At 41.5% G+C, this 17,598-nt stretch overlaps 1 long non-coding RNA gene across 2 annotated transcripts in view; it reads left to right on the plus strand.

Moving 5' to 3' along the window:
- The first annotated feature begins 14,713 nt into the window (after positions 1–14,713).
- The window catches only part of LOC138915842 (uncharacterized), a 39,062-nt gene continuing 36,177 nt past the window's right edge, over positions 14,714–17,598 (plus strand). For both annotated transcript variants that reach the window (XR_011422198.1, XR_011422197.1), the window contains exon 1: positions 14,714–14,817. This is a non-coding gene — a long non-coding RNA (uncharacterized lncRNA). The remainder of the gene's footprint in view (positions 14,818–17,598) is intronic.

The raw sequence follows: 17,598 nt of genomic DNA on the forward strand, positions 1-17,598 counted from the left end.
TACTCAGATGAACTCTGTCAGTCTTTTAAAGGGATTGCCTTACCGGGGAGGGGCGGAGGGAGTGTGTGTGTAAAGGAGGAGGGCTATGCCGAATTGCACTAAAATCTTGCCTTTTAGCAACTGTGTCGGATTGGAGGAAGAGGTAAAGAACTCTAAGGCAGGCAGTCTAAAACATTTTAAGAGGCATAAGGAAAGTAATTTGGAAAGGAGAAATTAATTAGGAGTGACAAAACTAGTGGGAGGACTTTGGGGCTAGCCATAGCAAAGTACTTTGGAGAGAACCGTAAGTGGGCTAGGAAGTGAAGACAATCCCATGATGAGGGGCAACCTCCCTAACCCGTCGAGAGCTGAAGGATCCCCTACCCCAAAAAGGTGGTCAGGGTCTGTCTCAACCATCTATCTTAATTCCATCAACAACCAATGGTAAATTTTTAAAAGCATTTAGTGGACACCCGTAGTGAAGGACTCAAGGAGAGAGGGTAATGTTGGAAATAGACTGTATCGGGCAGGGAGGAGCAGGGAGTCCAGTTAGGAGACTTTCGAAATAATTCTTTGGGGAGATGATTTTGGTTTGTTCCAGGGTGGTAGTGGTGGACCAGGGGGTGAGATGTTACTGACTTTTGGATACAGTCTGAAGGTAGGACTAACAGGATTTGTGACAGATTGGACATGGGGTATGAGAGAAAGAGGAGTCAAGGATGACTCCACAGTTTTGGCCTGGCCACTTGGAAGGATGGAGTTGCTATTTAGTGAGCTGGAGAAAACTGTGAGAAGAATAGGTTGTAGGGAAGGGTAGGAATCAGAAGTTTAGTTTAGGACGTGTTGGGATACCTGTTAGAAAGCCTAAGAGAGATAGAAATCTGGAGGTCAGAGGAAAGGTAAAAATTTTGTGTGATTAGCATATAAGATGGTTTGTAAAACTGTGAGACTGGATAAGATCACCTGGCAAGAAAGTGTGGATGAAGAAGAAAAGATGTCTAAGCTCAGCCTTGGGACAAACCAACATTTAGAGCTTCAGAGAGCAAGAAGCAGCAGCCAGTGAGGTAGGAAGAGGACTAAGAGACACTGTAGTTGTGCCCTGGAAGCCAATGAAGAAAATATCTCAAGAAAGGATGAACGTGGTCAACCAAGTCAATATGATAGCAGGTAAGGTTGAGATTTGACCACAGACTTAGCAAACTCGGTGTCACTGGTGACCTTGAAAGTGCAGATTCAGTTGTAGCGGGGTGAGCAGAACCCTAACTGCTTCCAGAGAGAACGGGAGGGAGTATTGCAACTCATTTAAAATGGAGTGGGGCTACTAGAGGAGAGATTTTGTTTTTAAAGATAGGAGGTATTATGGTGTGTTTATTTACTAATGGAGGTGATCTAGTAGAGAGGGGGAAATTGATGATGTAAGAGACAGAGGAGAGAAATGCTGGAATGGCAGCCTTGAGTGGAGAAAAGAGGATGCATTCTAATGTATGAGAGATGAAAGACTGGCCTTTGGAATATGGAGACTCATCCATAATACAGGAGGAAGGGAGAGTACATGATGACTAATTAATAGCAGATGTGGCCCTGGGAGGTTGTGGAAGTTATCTTCTGATTGCTTCTATTTTCTCACTGAAACAGGAAGCAAAGTTTAGACTAGATTATGTTGTAGTAATAGCAACTTCTGTATCTCAGTGGTTCAACACATCAAAGGCTTCTTTCTCTCTCATGCTAAATGCCTATTGCTGGTCAGCTAGGGGCCGCCACTCTAACCTCATCCAGGGAGCTAGGTGGCTCTCTGAGCAACTCTATTGCCGAGACTGAAAAAAAGAAAAATGACACCCCACTTCTTAAAGCCAGTCCCTGGAAGGCATATATGACCCTTTTGTTACATATCTTTGGCCAAAATAAGTAACACGATCACATCTAACTTCATAGGAGGCTGTGGAGTGCCATCTTACCATGCTCCTGGGAGGAGAGGAGGCCAGAATACTTGTGAATGGAGGAGGAGGCGGTGGAGGGTTAAGGAGAGACATGAAGACATAAAATAGTTGTTTTGGAGAGTGGGGCAGCAACAGGATTAAATATGAGTAAGCAGCAGGTGAATGCCAAGGACAGTGGGGGCATCTATTAAAAATGGCTGGGATGGTGGACTAGAAGCTACTTTTATGGTGGTAGGTGGTGCTAAATAAAGGAAGGATCAGAGACAAAGTAGTCAGGTCCCCTGGAGGAAAACAAAAATAAATAAACAAAAGGATATAATGAGGAACATTCTAGAGACGGGTGCCATGAAGCAATGGCTAGATGTGTGGGGTACCTGTTATGTTTTCTTCTGTGTGGCCTTGTCCCCTTCTTCTGCCATTAGTGCCTTCATCTGCTTTGAGCTCTTCCTCATTCTTGCAGGCTTGACTTAGTCTTCACGGGTATCTCTACCTGTATTTTCAACTTTCTTTACAAAATACATGAGTTCTCTTTACTTTGTGTAGTGAGCTATAAAGAATTTCTCCAGTTGCCTGAGTTATCAGGAATTGGAAGACCTTAAGTTGCTGAGAAATTATGAATTGAGTATATGCAGTTTTTGAGAGGCCCTATTTTAAAGATAGATATGGATATTTTATTTTGTTAATTGTTTTGATATTTTGTTAATTGCTATTTTGACAATTCAAAAAATAAGGCCAACTTGCTGCTTTTCTAAACTGTAAATGTTCATCAGGGCTTGTAACAGGGCTTGTTCCTACCTTGTCACAAAAAATATCCAGAAGAATGTGACTATAGTAGGTAGACTATCCTGAGGATGTCCATATGCTAATCTCCAGAACCTGTTAATATGTTAGAGTACCTGGCAAAAGGGAGTTAAATTTGCTAATCAGCTGAATTTGAAATAGGGAGATTATCCTGGATTATCCAGATGGACCAGATGTAGTCAAAGGCATCGTTAAAGATGGAAAGGGGAGACAGAAGAGTAAGCATCAGAGGGATGCCATGTGAGAAAGACTCAGCTGGTCATTGCTGGCTTTGAAGATGGAAGGGGACCGTGAGCCAAGGAATGTGGGCCATCTCAATAAGTTGGAAAAGGCAAGGAAATTAGATTTTCCCCTCAAGTCTCTAGAAAGGAATGCAGCCTGGCCAACACTTTGATTTTAGCCCAGAAAGACCCATTTGGACTTGTGACTTCTAGAACTGTAAGATAATGCATTTGTACTGTGCTAAGTTACTGAGTCTGTGGCAGTGTGTCATAGCAGCAATAGGAAGCTAATCCAGTGACTAATCATAATGATGACCTTGACTCCTTTTTACCAGTTTTACCAATTACACTTCTTCATCTTTTTTTTTTTTTCCTGAAGAAGGGAAATTGGCAAGCCTATTTGTACTCTACAAGACCAATGACTTATTTCAAGGACGTGTTGGCCAACCATCTCTCTCTAGCTTCAGGAGAAAGAGGAATCAATTTATTTCCACAGAAAGCCTGCCAGTTTAAAGCGATGGGCAAAGGAAACAAGTTGGCACCACTTCCTTGAGTCAGTTAGAGGAGAAGATAAAATGAGAAGGCTCTCATCATGTCCAGTAGAGGGATTCTTCACTTGGGCTCAATATACACTTCAGAGGAATCTGAATATCCTGAAATTGCCTATAAATTGTTCTGCTTATGAGTAGTTTTCTGTTTATCAGATCCTTAAAGAGATCTGTGACCAGAATGGGGGCAAAATCTGCCGCTCTTGAGAAAGCTGCTTCCATACGCTGCTGTGGTACAGGACACAAAGCTCTGATCTTAGTGTTGTAATAAGAAGAGCCATAACCGATTCATCCTCTGCTAGTGAGACATATTGTTACATCTCATCTCATTTTAGTTCTCCCAGCATCCCTCCAAGGGGTTAATACTCCCACATTTCAGATGACAGCCCTGAGTTGCACAGAAGCTGAACAATTGCCTCGGTTTTCATCGCCAGTGAACAGTGGTGCCAGAATTGAAACTCAGGCCTGTCCTCCTCCAAATCTTTCCTTTCAATGACACTCTGCTGCTCCCCAGCCAACTGACTATCAGTACCCACTTCTTATCATTTGTGGAAATTAAATGAATTCTAGGTATGAAATAAATTTTGTAATCTGTTCTTTATGTAAAAGATTTGGCAAGAGAATAGATGGCAATGGATCGAGCTGAGAAAATTTGTCCAGAAAACATTCATAAGTTTGCTTTAGGAACTGACTAAAGGGTAAAGACCATGTCTGACCAAATTCAAGTTCTTTTTTTTCCTTGAAAACATCCAAGGAGGGAATACCACTTCTGCCTGCTGTATCTTCATAGATAAAAAGGTTAATAGTTGATCAATATCAGTGGTTCTCAACTTTGGGGTGATTTTTGCCCCAAGGGAACATTTGGCAATGTTTGGAGCCATTTTGGGTTGTAACAAGGAAGGGGGCTGTGCATCTAGTAGGCAGGGGCCAGGGTTGTTACTAAAATTCCTACAAAGCAATTGACAGCCTCCCACAGCTAAGAATTATCTGGCCCAAAACATTACTAGCGCTGAGGTGAAGAAGCCACAATCTATATGTCCAAAAAGAAGATGCTTATAATTCACATTGTCAACGAATTATAATCAGCAGAAAATTGATGTTATATTTATATTAAAATGGGTGAGGTAATAAAATAAAGGAATTTCACATGGAATCCCCTCCTTTTTAAATAGGGTAGAAAGGCTTCCGAGCTTAGCTCTGACAGAGACCAGAAAGATGAGGTTTAGAGGAGCGCTTTGATCATGCATGTAACTAGGCTGAAGCAGGACAACTCGGCTCAGAGAAGATACATTAGGATTTTAAGTCTGGGAGCAAAGGAACATTACAAAAGGAATGTTTATTCCAGGGAGAGATGGGTTTTGTTCTGTTTTGCCACTTTCTTGCCTGTGATGCATTATTGCAGTGTGGCAAAAATCAGTGTGCACAACTTCTGCCGTGAAACCAGCCATTGATTAGAGTACGGGAGGGCTTTCTGCTCAAATGAGCAGCTGCAGAGTGAGCCAAGCCTGTGGTGGCTGAGGGTGATGGCAAAGACATTGCCAAGAAAGATGTGCCTTCTGTCCAGTTAACTTAAGTGGAGCAAGGACAGTTGGGCTCCAAGACAATTGCCATTGATAGGTGTGTTAGAGTCACTGCTGGGTGTATCTGGATTATAGAGTGGAGGGGTTCTGCATGTATAAAGACAACATTACTGGGCTGGCCCGGTGGCGCAGCAGTTAAGTGCACACATTCATTTCGACGGCCCGGGGTTCGCCAGTTGGGGTGCTAGGTGCGGACATGGCGCCGCTCAGCAAGCCATGCTGTGGTAGGCACCCCACATATAAAGTAGAGGAAGATGGGCATGGATGTTAGCTCAGGGCCAGTCTTCTTCAGCAAAAAGAGATGGATTGGCAGTGGATGTTAGCTCAGGGCTAATCTTCCTCAGAAACAACAACAACAAAAAGACGTTACTCTTGTGTTTGGTGTTTAATTATTATCTGAGTAAATAACCCCTTGCATCAGTTTCCTCATGAGCCCTCAAATCTTCTCCACAGATGCCCATCTTCAGTAAAGATTTTCCTACTTGCACAAGAATCTCTAGCTAGCCTGTGACCTCATCCTTATCACACGGGATAGACAAACTTTTATCCCTCTAGAGTGACCAAAGCTACAGTCTGTCCCTGTTCACCAGCCTGGCATCATTAGGAATCAGGTAGGGGGTGCAGGTGAATTTCACAGCGGACCTTGACGCCTGCCACTGTCTTGGGGATGTGGTACCCCACGACCCATCAGGTATCTTTGATGTCGTGGCCCAGTCCTTCACCAAACACCGAAAAAGAAGTGAAACTAAGGCACATACTCAGCAGCAGAATTTCCCTTTTAAATCAAGAAAAACAGTTACTCCTATAAAACAGCATCCAAGTTAAGTAATATGTACAATAAGTTATACTAATAGAGAACTAGGAAAAAATTCAAATAATAGGCAGTTTCCAATCATATGGAATATTTTTCTGTACTTCTCACTAAAGGAAATGCTGTTGTGGATGTTCCAGTGCATTCCTAACTGTTAAAGAGTAGACCTACAATTTGCAGCAACACCTCACTTATCCCAGAGGCCAAAATTCCAGTAATCTTAAATATCCGGAATGGCATGGAACCCAGAGGATCTAAAGAGAGAAAAAAGTTAAAAGTGTGTCCAATGGAAAAAAAAAAGTTGACCCAGAGCATCCAGTATTAAAGCCATCAAACCAAAACACTGATTGGATTGGCCCAAGGTGGCACTTGGCACTTAATGGTCTCTTGGTTTGCTATTCAGAAGGAATAGAGCCACTTCAGTATCGTATAAAAATCCTAAAAGGCCAACCACATCAGCATTCAAGCCAAGAAGTGTAGAGGAAGTTTGATGGAAGAGAGAAGAAAACGAGAGAGAAAAACAGCAAACAGCAAAGGCAGCGAGTGGTGAATATTGCACGTGGTCGCAACAGACATTGATACTAGGAAACAAATGAGATGAAAGGGCGGATGCTGCAGCTGCAGAGCTCGGCCTCACTAAAAGCACAGGACAGTGGGGTTAGGGGGTGAGAGGGTGTCAGGGAGCGAGTCCAAGGGGTATTTAGATGGCAGTGATAATACCATTCTTCCAAGAGCAGCTCCTTTGTGCCAGGCCCCTTCCTAGGAGCTCTACCACATTATTCACCTCCTCAGAGTATCGTTATCTGCTTTCTGCAGGTGCACAAACAGGCTCTGAAAGGTTAAATGACTCACCCAAGGTGGTTCCCCTATTGCATTGCTGTGTCAGGATGTAAACTCTGTAATGCCGTGGCTCATGCATTTTCCAGTACCCACACTGCCTCCTAGGACTTTCCAGAATTACAATGCAGGAGTCACGGCGATCACGAAGGTCTCCTGTGTGGAGAGATCGCTTTGCACAGAGAAGCTATGTCAGAATCTGCTACTGCTAAGTAAACGCTGAGTGAATCTCAGGTGGCTATATTGCCAAGCAATTGCATTTTAGAGCTTGGAAAGGAATATTAAGCAGAAAGGTTCTTCTGTGGATAGTGCATCTCACTTTATACAGAATATATATGTTATAGAATATTACCTAAGTATTCTTTAGGGATACTTCCGGGTCTTCATGTGTCTTTGGTTCATCATAACTGAAATGGCAATTTTTTAGCTTATAAGTTGGGCGAAGTTTCCTTTCCTTTAGGCTCCTGTCATTTTAAAGTGGAGTTGACCTTAGAAGGTGGAAAAACCAAATGGCAAACCATGAAGCTGCAGAAGAATTCTTTAACTTTTTGGAAGTACATTTCTGAGCTCAAGGAATATTTCTCAGGCAGTTTTATCATAACGGTGATACTAGACAGGAAGATTCTTGTGTCTGATCCATCTTTTATCCTCAGAACCTGGAACCTAGCATGACATTCCCCTAGATATGGTGATGAGAAAATGGTGATGGGAGCTGGGGAGAGGATGGAGAAAGGAGACCCATTTCAGGGACAGGAAGTGTGAGCAATCAGGATGTTTGCAGAGGGGCACAAATTAGGAGCTTAAAAATGTTAATTTAATTTTAAAAAAAAGTCTGTTTGAGAGATGTGTTCCCAACTTCTGCCAGAGAAGATGCTATTTGTCCAAGGGTCATGACATTTCTTTTAAGCAGGAGTATTCAGGATTGGGACACGCCTGTTCTCTTCTCTCATGCCCAGGTGAGGCTGGGATGCCAGGGAGCTGGGGAGGAAGTATGTCAAACTGCCAGGATGGTCTTCCCTGTCTCTGAGGCCAGGGCCTGTCTACAGCCAGAGCCACAGCAGCAGCCACATCTGTTCTGCTCTTTCTGTTTCTTCCTATCTCTTGATTTGAACCTTTTTTCCGCCCTCCGAAGCCCCAGTACATAGTTGTATATTCTAGTTGCAAGTCCGTCTGGTTCTTCCATGTGAACTGCCACCACAGCATGGCTACTGACAAACAAGTGGGGTGGTTCCACACCGGGCAACTGAACCCAGGCTGCCTGAGTGGGGAGTGCTGAACCTTAACCAGTAGCCATCAGGGCTGGTTCTTGATTTGAACTTTTAAACTGCCCTTAAAACAGGAGCCGCAGTGGGCCTGTATATGCTTTCAGCTGTTTCTAATTCTCTCCCAGGACCGCTCTCCGCCAATAAATGACACATTGTAGAAGGTGTTTTACAGCCTGATTTGTTAATAGGGCCAGACGGTTTTGTAACAAAACCTAACATGGCAATCCGGGTTAAAACATAGAATCAGAAAAATATGAGTTAGATAAACAGAGTGTCATCTATAATAGAAGCTGAACCATCTGATTTTTAAAGTGCCTTCTAATTCTAAAGTTCTGACCCATAAAACAAGATTTCCTTACATTTGAAGGAAAGGCTGCTTTCTACTTGGGCTATTGGATTTTCCCTCTATTGGTGGAGTTCGTTTGTTTTCATAGATTCTACTATGAACAGGTGAAGGAATAGTACAGGGTAATTTAATCTGTTCATTTTCTCTGTCCCAGGGATTCAGGACCGAATGTCTGCAGAATGCTGTAGGACTCCACACACAGCACCATTCTGTTTCACAGATAGTAAATGTCAGTAAGTAACTGCAGGCTGCAGTATCAGATAAAACACCCTCCCTTAAACTTTCCTAATTTACGATGACCATTTTCTTCTTTTCACATGGGGAAGGAGAACTCTGAAGGGAGATCAAGGCCACAGTTTAACTTGCAAATGTCAAAAAGAATCTCATCATCCTTTGTTACTTTGTGATTGATTAATATGTTAGTTAATTGCTGGCACTCTTAATGAGATAATTTATAAGCACAGAGAGGATCTAGTTATCAATGAGAAGAAAAGAAGCCAAACAGTGAAGCGTTGCTGAACAGATCCGTGTGCGCTGTCTGCAGCCTCACTCGAGGTTGCTGAGAGAGAGCAGGACGTTCCCACCTTTTCAAGAGAGACCGGAAGGAGTAAATCAGAGGCTCCTTTGGCGATTATGTCCCCACAGCTTGCAAAGTCGCTGCCTGTAGTATTAGGAGACTACCACTAGGTGGCACCATTTCATCGGTTCACTTCTGAACCGTGGCCATTCATTGTTCTGTTTGCTGTTTTGGGCTTAGCAAAAGCTTTCTGCTCTCATCCTTCTTCCCTGGCTTTTTCAATCTTCCTATTTTTCTGTGTCTTTCTTTAATTCTTGGGACTCTGGGACAATAACTAGGGATAGGCATAGAGATGGTGGCCTCATGTGGTAATAATAATAAAATTCAGTGACATTTTATGGAAAACTTACATGCTAAGGGCTCTCCAGGTATTACTTCCAAGACTCATAGGATCTCTGCAAGGTTGCCTTCACTCTATGAGCGCAGAAACTGAAGTTCAGAGAATTAAAGCAACTTTCCCAAGGATACCCAGCAAGTAGGGAAAAGAGGAACTGCCTGAATCCAAGTTCATCTCATTTCAGGGCATTGTGAGCTTTGGATCATTTGAGTAACTTGAATATTGGGTATAGTAAGAAAAAACAGGAAGAGTCGAGCCTTCATGAAGTTCACAATCTAGAAGAGGAAATAGAGTAAATGAACCAAATTATTTGTAATACAAATTTTTTTTAAAAATATGACTTATTTATAAGTCCATAAAGTTTATAAAGGTCCAAGATTATTGGGGCCATTTACTAGGTACAGAGTCAAAAAAAATCCTGAAGTCGACTCTGCTCTTGGAGGAGAATTTTTCTGTAAGGGAAATTGTTCTGAAAATGAGAGTGGGGAGTGCAGAATAAAAAAAGAATACTCTTGGAAAGTTAAAAATAGAAATACCTCATGACCCAGCCATCCCACTACTGGATATCTATCCTAAGAACCTGAAATCAGCAATTCCAAAAGTCCCATGCACCCTATGTTCATCGCAGCATTATTCACAATAGCCAAGACATGGAACCAACCTAAGTGCCCAACAACTGATGATTGGATAAAGAAGATATGGTATATATGTATATAATGGAATACTACTCAGCCATAAAAAAGGACAAAGTCGTCCCATTCACAACAACATGGATAGACCTTGAGGGTATTATGTTGAGTGAAATAAGCCAGACAAAGACGAACTCTGTATGACTCCACTCATAGGTGGTAGTTAACATATAGACAAAGAGAACTGATCGGTGGTTACCAGGGTAAAGAGGGGGTGGGGGGAGGGCACTGAGGGTGAAGTGGTGTACCTACAAGATGACTAACAATAATATACAACTGAAATTTCACAAGGTTGTAAACTATCATAATCTTAATTTTAAAAAAAAAGAATACTCTTGGGTTTAGCCCTCAAACTCATGAATCTTACTGTCAGTGATTTTGTTTCATGACAATTGAATTTGCTTTATGTCCTTTGAGGTGATGTCTCAGCTAGAGGGCTGCACGTGGGTGAAGGAGACTGAGGTAAATGTTTTGATGGGTAAGAGAGAATTTGCCCAGAAATCCCAGATGATTTGCCCCGCAGAATCATATGAACAATAAGAGCCAGGAATCTCACAATATTTAGACAAAATAAGGTTTACTTGCTGCGGGCTGGACATCCTACTTGGTGCCTTGGATGCATCACTATACTTCATCTTAACACGACCCAATAAGATGTGCACTAAATTGGTGTTCCCTCAAGGTGTCAAGCTTAAGCAGGTAACTCCAGAGGGCACACAGCTAGTAAGTGGGTGAAGCTGGGACTTCATCCAAGTTGGCAGATCAAAGAGGCCAGCTTTTAACCTTTAAACATACTGTCTCCACTTAGCAGATTACATAGCAGTGAACGCTTTGGCCATTGTAATACTAACTTAGATTTGACAAGTTTGAAAGAACTTTCACGTTTATTATTGGATTTGATGCTAGCAGCAATCCAATGAGAAAGGAAGTTTAGATTTTCTCAGCACTCCTTCTCCCCCCGCCCTTGCTGACACACACACGTGCGCAGGCACACGCTCACACACACACACCCCTCTGCTGGGAGAGGTTAGGTGACTTGGGTTAAGTCACAGAGCTACTAAGTGGCAGACTCTGGACTTGAACCCAGAGTTCTCACCCTTAGCCCATTGCTTTTCTCCTGCAATAACAACACCCCTTTATAGTAAATAATATAAGGTAAAGTTTCCTCTATTAGCACTCAGAATGCATTCTATCCAAAAGTCTCTGTTAAAAGTCAAGCATACTATTCAGGAAAAACTGTATGAACATCAAATAATACATGCAGGTGTATGTTGTCAATCACTTAAAACTCCCTGAAAAGAAGAAGAATTTGAAGTGCTTTTTCAAAACTTTTGCATGAATGATTTTCGAGACATGTGCAGTGATTTATAGAACTCTATTTGCAATTAACATCTATGTTTTCTGTGTATTATGAATTGAGATATTTGTACTTTATTAACACAAGCAGAACATAATAAAGAAGATAAAAGAAAAGATAAAAACTCTATTCTGATACAGCCTAAGACGTCACAATTAGTCTTCATACAGTCCCAATCCTTCCAGTACCCTCTAGACTGCAAAATTCTGGGAACCGGAAACAGGGAGAGTGGCCCAAAGGAGAGAGCCTGAGGGGACAGCCAGTGGGTGTGGAGTCAGTCGGGGAGGGCGATGATGTCACTGCATCACTCCACACCCCAGGTTCCACACCTGCGACTGGAGGAGCTTAGAAGACCTCTAAGATCTCTAAAATGCCAAGGAATAATTCTTAATCTGACTGAAGTCTGGAGACTTGTTTTATTCAGTAGAAGATTCAACATTTTTAAGAATGGTCCAGACTTAGAAGTATATTAAGACTTTTCCATTACTCTCTTTGAAAAGTGAATTCATAGGCAGTGAAAACAATATTGACGTAGGAAACTTGGGTTTTAGTTTGACAGCCCAGGGTCACCCACCTCCTGTGTGCTTCTGATAAAACAGCCATGATGTACAACCTCAGGTCCTTTGCCACTGTTGGTAGAAAAGGTAACTGAAAGCTGTGCAAAGAGAACGTGCTAGTGATGGCTGATTCACTCCTCTGGCTGATGGTTCCTCTGACCGTGGCCTACAGAAAGGCCACCTTAGTTTGCTGATGAGAGGTGGCGCTCTTCACCAAAAGATCATCACAGCAAACCTGATGGTTGGGCTGGAGGCTTACCACTTTTATTACTTCCTTTTAACGGGCCACAGATATTCAGTATAAGTGAATGTGGAATGCGTGGATATCAAAGATGTGATTATCAAGGTACCACATTCCTTTGGATGATAAACTAGAAGAGGAAGGATGGAGGAGAAAGAGGAGGTGGAGGGAAAGGATGAAGAAAGAAGAGGGGGAGGGGGAGGAGAAAAGAGAGGGAGAGAAAACTCCTAAAAGACTTCCGATCTTTCAAGAAATGTTACAATTCTCTTGGGCCATTAAACTAATTTGAAAATTTGGGTTCCAAATTAGCATGACAAAGAGATGGGTGTAGAGGGCTTTGGTTCTGCCGGTAGAAGGAATTGGGTTTTCAGGACCTATAAGCCTGAATAATAGGCTGGGCTATTATATGTCAGCATTCATAAGTGCCCTGTATGAATATATATGTCTGGGCTAATATATGTCAGCATTCATACAGTGCCCTAGAGAAGACCATGTTATCAAAGACTTTCAAAGATATAAGCATTATTCTTAGTAAAAAGAAAATCTGAAGTATTATAAATAGGAATTAAAAACTTAACGTTTACTAAACTGTGGTTCAGATTTAACACAGAACTCCCAGAAAGCAAGGCACAAGGATTTGGTCCCCTGGTTTAAACTGATGATATTACAGGATGTATCTTTTCATACCTTACAATATTGAATCCCTTCATAGTCATGAAATAGAAAGTGCTGGAATTTTTCCTTGGTCTGGAGCCAAATGAGCTACCTCTCTTTTAGCCTCATAGAAGTGGTCCACTCTCCAGCTTATGTACCAGTATCTCCAGTTTATGTTCGAATTCCTCCAAAGATGGAGAGCTCACTGTCTCTCATGACAGCCCACCTTGGACAGTGCTTCTTATCGGATCATTCTACTTAAATTACAATGAAATTTGCCTCCCTGAAGTTTTATTTTTTTTTAAACTTGTCAATAAAACAATGCTTGAGGAAATATTTTTGAGCATCTGCCACATGTCAGGCCCTGTTAGGTCTCAGGAATAAAAAGATGAGGGAAATATATATAGTTCAACTGATCTTGTGGAATTTATGGTCTGATTTGATAGCTCTCAAGGTTTTCCATTCAAGTCTTCTGAGGAATAGAGCACACTCCCACGGGTGGCAGTGGGACTCTACTGCGGGCACATTAGCATCTCAACAGAGAAGGGGATTATAACCTGACAAAGTCCCTAAGTGATTCTACTGACCACCACGTCCGCATTTAAAAATCACTGCCCCTTCAACGGGACAGCGGGTCAAATATCTGAAGACAGTTGTCATACATCCTTCTCCCCATCCTAATCATTTCTTCCTCAGGCTAAACAAGCCACAGAATTCAAACTATGATTATTGTATTCTTAAAGAAAAGATTGGCTCAGAAAAAGCTGTTGGTAGCAGCTCTGAATGCATCTACGTCTTTGGTAGGTGGAACTGAACCCATCAGGCCAATCCAAGAGCGGAGGAGGAGCAGAGGGGATGAGCAGGGAGGAGCCTGAGCTCCGTGTAGTGTCCTGCGGATGTGGTGGAGAAGAGAAGGGAGAAATGGCTGTACTCACTGACCCATGTTCTTGTCCTCCTTCATTTTAAGGCACAACAGAGTATTCCTTGATGGTGGTTAAAAAGGAGGTAGAAGAAAGCATATTCTGTACTGATTGGCAAAACTTAAGATTTAAAGAGAGAGAGAGAGAGGAAGAAGAAGAAAAGACAAGCTAAGATAAAAATCGCTCCAGCTTATATAGCTGGAATGTTTATAATGTAAAGAGACAGCTGCATGAAAGGATTAGGCCCCGCTGCCTGATTAACATCATTTGATCTTTTGCTATTGAAAAGACCCTGTGTGTTTTCAAAGGCAGTGGGCTTCTTAAATAAAACCAGGAGTTTGGGTTAGGAGAAAGCTGTTAGAAAACAGCTCACTTTTTGTTTAATAATCTTTTTGTCCTACCTGCTTCATAATCTTCAGTTTACTTCTCTCTATCATCGGGGGGCTGCATTTAAATCTGAAAACTGGGGCTCTGGGAGATTTGATATGACAAAAACAAATATAAACAATCTTTCTGACCTAAATTGGTCAGATGAGATTTTCCCCATGAATATCATCAGAGGGCAGCTTCTTTTTCTGTTTGATTCTGAGTTTATTTCTTACTCCTTTACTCTCCATCCTCAACAATCAGCATGCCATTTCAGTGGGAGAGATTAGCACATCATTACACCGTAGCATTTTCGTGATGTACTTTCTATCTTCTCTGCTTTCTTTTCGCAAGTTTCAAGGGAGGTTGGTACTCCTACTAAATTAGACCGATCGTCAGGAAGTCAAAAATTTCCATTAGCTGACATGGTGCAGCATGTCGGTGGGAGGAAGTGGAGCATCTCCACATCCATACTGTCGTCCCAGGGTGGCCAGGCGATGAGGTGGGGAGGCCTTCTGGTCGTTGGAGAGGACCGAGCAGTCGTCATAACTAGTTCAGTCTCCGTGGCCCATTCAGCTCTTGGCACCGCTGCCAAGGCAGGCAACAAAGGAGCATTGTAATCCTGACAGTTTCCCAGCATTGACTGGACAGGCGCAGACCACCAACCAGCTCCTTTTGCTTCTACTGTTCACAAGTGAGACCATGAATGGAAAAAAGTCGGTGGCAAAAATCCCACATCCTGTTGAACTTGGTGTGTGGATGCTTTTCCAGCAAGTGGGGCTCCCTTCAAGCTGGTAATCCTCATACCTGTTTCCTTTTTCCTTTTTGTTTGTTTGTTTGTTTTTAAACACACTTAGCTTGAATGGTAATTTGTTATCCTCTTGATGCCTACCAAAAAATTAGGTTTGGGTTTTGAAAAAATAAGCATATGGCATGCAATACTTTGGAGAATAGAAAGTGTAATAAAAATGAAATGTTATAAATGTAAAGGGATAAATTGAGATAAGCTGCTAAGATAGGAAGCTAGTGCCAGAGGCCACTGTGATTCTTAAGACATTGAATTTGGGGTTATAAGAATAGAGTTTTCAGGTAGAAAATGGAATCATTTTAACTCAATTTCATATTTTGAATATGTAACCAAAAATCTGCCCCTTCTGTGGACCAAGCCGAGAAAATCTCCAACTCCGATTTTAAAAACAGCAATAGGTAAATAATGCTTAAGAACAAAGTCAATTCAGAGATATTTATCATGTATTTATCATTGATTGACGGTCAGGAAATATTTTTAACAATCAGAAAAAAGGATTTTTAATACATTTCAATGGGAAATGAGGCATAATTCCACTTATTTAAATTGTTTTCTTTGTAAATATACATTAAAATAATAGGATGCCGTATTTACTTATCAATTATCAAATATTCAAACAAATGTTAGTGCTCTGTGGTGGGGAGAGGGGGAATGAGAATACGGTGTTTAAACTGAATCCGTTCCTAAAGTTTTAGAAAACAGTTTAGCAGAATCTTAATAAGAGTCTGTCCCTTTGACTCAATGATCCTACTTCTTAAAATACTTATGTTTATATATTATATACATATATACATAATATTATATTAAAGTCAAAATAAGAAAATAAATACATTATTATTCATCAAAGCAACAATAAAAGCAAAAACAAACAACAGGAAAAAACAAAAGCCCCAAACAAAACACAAACAAGAGAGTTCATTGTTAAGTAAATTGTTAACCCTAAGTAAATCTCCATGATGGGATACTATGTAGCTATTAAAATTGATATATCCAAAATTCTTAATAATGTGGGACAATGCTTATTTAATGTTAGAAGAAAAAGAAAAGAGAAGTTACAGTTAAGTAGCTGGTAATGATCTTAGTGTTCACAAGTGCAATAAAATATTAATGGTCATTGTTGTGGTTGGTGGGATTATGGTTGATGTTTCGTTGTACACTTACACATTTTCAAAATTATTCCCAAAGAGCATACGCCATTTTTTGTAATCATAAAAGAAACAATTTATTTTAAAAGAAAAACAATTTCTACCTTCTGTTGTAAAAAAGACTAATAAAGATTCTAAATTTCTGCCTAACTTACTCTTAGGGGTTATTTTACTTAAACACGATATAAATAAATCAACCCCTTATCCTGTTACCAGGAGGCCCTGGTGAGACAATGTTAGATGGTGATTAGAGAGACTTTCAGTTCCTTTATTCTCTTCTTGATCCACCCCCGAAAGTATACAACAGGCTGAGCAACATAACCTGAGGTTATTCTTCTCCTGTTTCCCTGGTGTGGCCTCTGGGCTTGTCTGAGATGGATTATCTTGGGTACAATTCCAGTCCTGAACTGTGATGGAGAATGCAGCGTGCTGAAGCCTGTGCACTGGGAGCTAAGTGCCTTTACTGACAGCTAAGCCACAGGGGCTCCTCATGGACAGTCTAAACCAAATGAAACAGCCATGAAAACTGCTGATGATCAGAGCTCTTTTGCTCCTTTAGCCTCGTATGTTTCCCATTTTGTTCCATAGATAATACACGAGTCTTTTCTACTAAACTCCAAGAGGACAGGTATTGAGTCTGTCATGCAATCCCTCATTCGGCTAGCAGTTTTTGAGTACGCATTGTGTTCCGTGAAGCTATTGAGTCTAGGGGTTAAGAGATAACCTTTGGATTTAGACCAGGTTGGTGGCACTAACCTCAGACCAAGGCAGGAGGTGGAATGGTACATGGGGATCTGCACTGGGCTCCAAATTTACAACTCCCTATTCTGGCCTCGGGGCCTAGCGCTGAGGGGTATGCAGGGTCAAGGAGCACGCGCTTGGGAGCCTGTGCTCCCCATGTTCACCCTGACTTTTAGGCCATCTACATACCAGGGATCTTGGAATTTCCTGCCCAACAGCCCAAGCCTGTTTCGACCCTGCTCAGGCCTCTTCCCAGGTCTGTTCTGAAAGTGCATTGCACCACTGAGGGATGCTCGCAGGCCCAAGAGGGGCCCTGGGACAGGCACGGTGGAGGAGCTTGTCTGTACAGACCGGCACAGAGGAATTATGAAGACTGAGAACATTTAGCACAGTGCCTAGCATGCAGTAGATGCTCAGCAAAGGTTATTTCTGATATAATCCTTTAGTATCTTATTACATAATATTTTCTGCTTTGAGAGAGAGAGAGAAAAAAAATAATCATGAGAATATAAGCTTTTACAAGGGGACACTGTTTTAATTTTTGTTTTCCACAATGGAATCTTTTTTCCAGTAACTTGGCTATTGTCCTGGCCTAATTCCAATACTCTGTATTCAAGCTAATTACATTCCTCCCCCACTGGATACATTATTCTTCACTTCCCCCGTAAAAACCATCATGTTATACTTGTGAAACAAAATAGCTTCTGTGTTCTGCCACACATGCAAAAAACGGTTGTATTTTAATACATAGTGTATTTCTCTGTGTGACTAATTTGGGGACTGCATGGGGATTTATTACAGTGAGATGTGAGTTTAATTTAGTGATGCTTCTAAATAATCATAGATCCCCTATTAAATGGAGCAATATTACAAGACGTTCT

The sequence above is a fragment of the Equus caballus genome, chromosome 10 (assembly GCF_041296265.1).
Source record: "Equus caballus isolate H_3958 breed thoroughbred chromosome 10, TB-T2T, whole genome shotgun sequence".
Lineage (NCBI taxonomy): Eukaryota > Metazoa > Chordata > Mammalia > Perissodactyla > Equidae > Equus > Equus caballus.